We start from the raw sequence: 6,493 nt of genomic DNA, 5'->3' as shown, positions 1-6,493 counted from the left end.
GAGCCGCACCCCAGGGTCGAGGAAACGCCCCGTGCCGCCTCTCCTGCCTCAGGTGGAGTCCTGATCCTGGGCCGAAACTATTCAGCGACCGTACCGATTGCCTCCTGAGTAAGGATTTATCCTCCCTTAACCGGGACGGTGCCTTTCCGGAGCTCCCTGTTAGATGTGCGGTTGGCACTTTGCACAGAAGACCATCGGACAGGGAGGTAGGGTAAGAAGTGCTGTTTGCATAGAGGTTAATACATCAGTGTTACTGTTGTTTCTATCTTTTTGCTTTCTCATTTTGCAGTTCTAACTAAATAAAGTTATTCAATTTTCATGTCAATTTCTGCCTTTCCCCAGACATCATTTTTATTTGTCCACAGTCCTTGCAGCAATCTCAGCATGTGTGTACCTTGAAGTATAGCACGCTGCTGAGACTCTCATGGGATCTTCTGGTTAATTTTGTGTAATCTTGCTGAAGAGAAGTATGGCTTGTTATTAGTGAGGTGGGTGTGAGCTCATCCTTATCTGCAGGAGGATGTCTGAGCTGTGAAGAGATTTGCATTTTCTGTGATGGAGCTCGCTGTAGGCCTAGATGATTCTCCCAGGGCTGCACAAGCTTTTGTGCAAGGCTGCCTTGTAATAGCATGTAGACTGTAATTATGGATGTGCAGATTGATGTCACAGAGCCTGTAAGGGCTCCTAGGGGATGACTGTCTGCATTGGAAATGGGAGCAGGGAATTCAGACTTTAACCCAGTGCTCTAATTGCAAAAAATTGTGTTTTGCTCTTCATCTAAATTCAGTTTTAACTTGTGCTCATGATTTTAGTGAGTAGTCTGCAAGAATCCTGTTAGACCAGCATTACACTTCTAAAGCTACACTAGAAGTGTCTGAAGCTGTCTGAAAAGGAATTCTATTCACTTATTCAGGTGCCTTGAGCAGCATTTCAAACCTTCCAAAAGCCTGTGAAAATGCTCATTATCGCATTCTATTGACCACCTGATTGCCATGCAGCTCACCAGTTGTCCTTAAGGTTAATTCATCATTTCTTCCACTCAAAGATTCACATTAATTAATAAAACTCAAGGGGACTTAATAAGAGCTTGCTAGTACCTAAGTAGAGGTTTCATGAGCAAGGTTCTTTGCTGAAGTAGGTAATGGCAGAATGAGACTTAATGGTCGTAGGCTGAAATGGGAAGTTCCAACAGGATGTGATGGGGGGGATATAGCATGGCTAAGCAGGCACAGGGACAAGGAACAGAATAAATTGTAGATTTATTTTCAAGACCCAACTGGGTAAAGTCCAGAACGGCCTTCTTTGCACAGAAGGTTGGAGTCTAGATCAAATCTTCATGAGCTCCCTTCCAACCTGAATGATTCTGTTATTCTGAATTCACGTTCTTCACAATAACAAACCATGCAAAAAGCTCTTGCTTCCTGCTAGATTACTGGATTGTGAAGAAATACTGTGTAATGCTTTATAACTTACCTTCGCTGTTGAAAAGGGGGGCTTTGGTGAGACAGCAGTGACTTCAATCACGTGATGTGTCAGGCCTATGAACATCACTGAGTACAGATAGAGAATATTGTTTTGGTGATTCCTGGGTTCCTTATGAATCCTTTTTAAAAGGAAGGGTACTAAAAGAGCCGTTCTGTACAAACTAGCAGTAGGTAAATGACATTCTTTTTCTAGTCATAGGCATAGCATATAAACATTCAACACTGCATTACATTATCAGGAGAAAAATATCAATGAGAAGTGGATCCGCAACACAGAGTTAATATTTAAATGCTTTCTACTACTTCCTTTATGTGTACTTACTGCATATCTCAGGAGCAAACAGAATCGTGTACAAGCTTATTTTGATTGACAACGTAGAAATGTATACAAATGTCCTAATGGGAAACAAAACACCTCAGAGAAATGTACTGACACTGAAGGAATTTTTAAAAAAAGGAAAAAGTAAAAGAAACATTCCATTTGATTTTATAGAGATCAGGATTTCACCTTAGAGGAAAAAAAAAGTAGTAGTTAAGAAGAAGAGCACAATACCAGAATGCAAAAAAAGCTGGGGGCTGACTGAATTGTTTAACCCTGCAATATCCATAACCAGGGGCAAATACAGAACTTCTCAAATATTATGCAAGTGCCAAAGCGCACACAGCTTTAAGCTACCAACTGATCACAGAAGATTTCACACACAGGGAGAGATGCACGGAGACCCGAGTCCAGCAGGCTCATGCAGAAGTGCAGTGGGTCCAGCCTGCACGTGAGGTGTCGGGGTTAGGCATGTGCGCCTGAGCAGGTGCTGTGGCACATGGAAACGTAGCACAATTGCCAGTGATCTCTTCCACCTGGATGGAAAATGCTGACATGGAGAAAGGGAGCACATTTAGGGAAACCTGGATTATGATAGCTTTGGCTAGTGACAGCATCACTAGACTTGGTCCTCCCTGCCAATTATGTGAATGGGGGAATAATTCATTCTTCTAAGAACCTCTTTCTCATGTCATACAAATTAAAGTTCTGTTCTACAAACACTTACTATACTTATTTCACAATATCCCTGTGATAAATAGGACTGTTTATCGAGGCTGGATGGAATTTCTGTCAGGACTGAGAAAACGTTAAAAATCTGGTTTGGTTGTTATGCTAGTGTTAATCCTCTTCTTCCAGCTTTGTTTGTCTTCATCTTCCTTTTACCGAGTAATAAAATGAAACACGTGCATGTTGATAGAAATATGCATTTTTCAAGCTTTTACTATTTAGTTGGATATGTATCTGGAGGTGTCCTGGAAAGACATATTAACCAAGTCGTTCTGTGTCTAGCAGCCAGTCTCAGGGATTGTAACTGTAACTGAAGTAGTTTGAGCACAAGTCACTGAAGCTAATCTGGTGCGAATTGCTTGCCTACTGGCGAACGCTTCATCTGTTACAGTGCTGTAAACCAGGTCTCACAAGCTCACTTCTTATTCATTTCTGCCTTTAATCAACACAAATTAGGAATGTAAGATTTGTCCTTTTCCTCTAGGATAAATAGAATGGAAACTTGTTTGCCATATTATCCAGATAATACATTTTAAACACAAACAAATGTATGTTTGACAAACCTTTGTGTGCTTCTCCACAAAACAGGTTATTACCCTACTCAAGGAAGTGTTCTTGTCTTGAGCAATGAATAGTGAAGTGGGGACACTCTGTGGGGAAGTAAAAGAAATGCAATTTCATGCCCTTTCTGGATTATCATTTGAATTCTTTACATTTTCCTGTTTATCATGATTTAATGAAAAGAAAGACAAGCATTTAATTCATGTGCTTCTCTTAAGAACCCCTTCTGTTTTTCTGCAAAGGCCGTGCTAATCTTTGCAATAATTGCTTATGAAACTGGCTTTGATCCAGACTCTACCATTATCTTTACTGAAGGTTACAAAGTTTGTGTTCTGTATAAACATGCAAAAGCCTTATTCCAGGCTGTCCTATGCATCAGTGCATTTGTAAGTAACTAAATGTAGGCAATGACTGATGGGATTTCCAGTGCAGAACTGCCTACGTGAAATTTTGCCACAAAGCTAAAATAGTAGTAATGCTGACTCCAAAGCTAGCAGGAAATCTTGCAGAAAAACTCTCTGGTCTTAGTTTAGTTGTGGGGGTACTCTCTTATGGCAGGCCTGTGCCTCAGCATTAGCTGAGAGCTGGCTGCAGGGAGAGCCCCGACCAGGCACTGTACATCCTGACCTGTATTACCTGTCTGTGTGCATTAGCGACTGGAAAGAATCTTCTTGGATCTGTTATCTTGTTTCTCTTATACAGTGCCACCAACTTTGTTATACAAAACCGTATCTTTTCATAAGACGTCTTACCAAACTCCAACATGGAGAAATGCATTCGCTTTTCTGCTTTTCATGGCTTTGGAGAGAACAGTTCACAGGATGAGCTCACATTGGTTCTCTCTCTGGGATTGAATCATGAAGTCCTTGAATTTCAAGTGCTAAGACTGCCTGTCTAATAAGAGTTAAGTAGATGTGGAAACTGCAGCTCAGAGAATCAGGCAGTCACTGAGATTAGCAGATCTTCCCTCGGTACCTCTGTAGAGCTCTTCTGGATTGCATACAACATCTGTACCAGCACAGTTGCTTTAACCCGAGTTACAGATGGTTAAATAACATCTTTCTACCCCAAGAAAGAGACAATCTGTTTGACTGGAGCAATATTATTACACTCATGACAAGGCCAAGCAAAGGAATAGATTTAGTCCACCAATTTGTGGTTGACAGTCTACAATTAAAAATGGCAGTTAGTAGTAGTGAGACAAAATACTATTTCTCAGTTCATGGTTACACAACTCCAAGTTGGATGTAGCAGCTATCTGCTTTTGATATCACTGTACTAGCTTCTCTTTGGAGAACTCTGTGTTGGGGTTGATTGGGTGCATCTCATCTCTCTAAGAAGAATATGGATAGAGCGGTGAGAGCAGGCCACATTGTAGCAAGGACACATTTGTCAGAAGGAACTGTTCATTTTGCTGCCACCTCATACACTTGCCTTTCTCTCTATCCAGATCAGTAGTGGAATTTTTTCAACTACTATTATGGTTTTAAGTAAATTAAGAGCAGGAGGCTCAGAAGCTAAATTAAATAGCAGCCATGACCAAAATCTTAGTACAGAAGTGTCATTAATGTCTGTATTGGGTGAAGGTGGCAAAGTTTTGACAGTGGAGATGCTGTAAGGGTGGCCTCTGAGAGCAGAGACCTGGGCTGCTGGTGTCAGGGCCAGTTCCTGACACCTCCCAAATAGAGCCAGCAAGGAACAGTTGCTCCACACTGGAGCAGTTTGTGAAGGACTATCCTTCACAGGAGGAGACCCAATGCTAGAGCAGGATGAAAGCACGAGGAGGAAGGAGCAAAGGAGATGAAACTATAACTGCTCTGCCCACAACCTCATCCCTCTGCAACACTCAGCAGAGGGAGATAGAAGAGCTGAGAATGAAGGAGTGAAGTAGAGCCTGGAAAGAAAAGGAGGGAGGGAAGTGTGTTCTTGGTTTTGTCTTTGTTTCTTACTGTGTTACTCTGGTTTTGATTGGCAAAAAATTAATCTTCCCCAAGGTGAATATTTTGCACATAACGGTAACTGGCAAGCAGTTTTCCAGGTTTGATTTTGGACCACGAGCTTTATCATCTTATTTGCTTGCCCTGTCCTGTTGAGGAGCAGGAGTGAAAGGGTGGTTTGCTGTACATCTGGCAGCCGTTCAGTATTATCCCACTGCAATGATACAGACATTATTACTCATGGCTTTGCAGTAATTACTGAGCATTTCCACAGTTAGCTAGTAAACAAGGAAATGTAGTTGCAAGACAATTGAGGGGACTGCTGCATGATATTGTGTGCTGTGCCAGCTATAGCTGGCTATTTTTAAGGAAAATATTTACTGGAATGTAGTAGCAAAAAACCTGAAAGCTACTTTGAACAAGTAACGGTGTCTGAGTAATAGGAGATCTGCTGGGAAGAAACAGAAAACAGCTGCTGTCTGAATTTGTGGGTCTGTATACTGTGAAAGAAAGGAAAATGCAGCTAAACCAGCAGAAATCAAAATGAAAGAAAATACATCACAAGCACATCTTTGTTAGAAAATGCATTTAAAAACACCAACAAAACACTATGAAATCTCAAAATCTTGCTACCCTGTAGGAGGAGATTATGAATCAAACTTAATTACCTCTTTTGTTTATTGAGCAACAAAAATAAGGAAAAACACAAGAAAAGATAACTAAATATGCCTAAGCACAGTGTGACCTAGTTACATAGACGCTCTCACCCATTGCATCTGAGAGCAGCTTCCTTAATCCCCAGGCTAAAATTCACAGGAAATCCAGGATTTTGAGAGAAGAACGTGGAACTAATTATTTAAAATATATGTTATCTGTCCACAAACACCAGACTGAATTTAATTGCTTGACATGTATTATGTCTAGTGGGTACAATTTGAAATCTGAAACTTATAGACAGACATTTTAGGGAGCTATACATCACAATTTCTAGAGGAATTCTGTCATTTAATTAACTGCAACTTCAGGGCTGGGCTGTATTATTATTATTTTTTTTAACCTAACTGAGCCACAGAAGAGAAACATCACCACAAACCTTTTTGAACACTATAACAAGTTACGGAGTGCTCCTATTAAAAGACTGCTTCCAGTCAACCCAACTACAAAAGCAACCCCATCACCTGAGCCGAAATTTCTAAATCACAGGGCATGATGCAAGCCACCACACTTTGCTGGGTGCCAGGGTGTTTATCCCATTTGTAGCCAGTGGTCCAATGCTAATCATGGAGGCAGTCTAGGCTCACGTGTTCCTCTGAGCCTTTACAATGGCAGAAGTGGACTCCTGGGTTGTACTGTAAAGTCTTTTAGTATGCAGACCCTCGTCACTGATTTTATCTTACCATATGTAGATCACAAAGCTTGAGGTGCAGTAGTAGAAACAAACAAACAAAAATAAAGACCAAAAA

The sequence above is a fragment of the Meleagris gallopavo genome, chromosome 12 (genome assembly GCF_000146605.3).
Source record: "Meleagris gallopavo isolate NT-WF06-2002-E0010 breed Aviagen turkey brand Nicholas breeding stock chromosome 12, Turkey_5.1, whole genome shotgun sequence".
In the NCBI taxonomy this organism is placed as follows: domain Eukaryota; kingdom Metazoa; phylum Chordata; class Aves; order Galliformes; family Phasianidae; genus Meleagris; species Meleagris gallopavo.
This window is presented reverse-complemented; position numbering follows the sequence as displayed.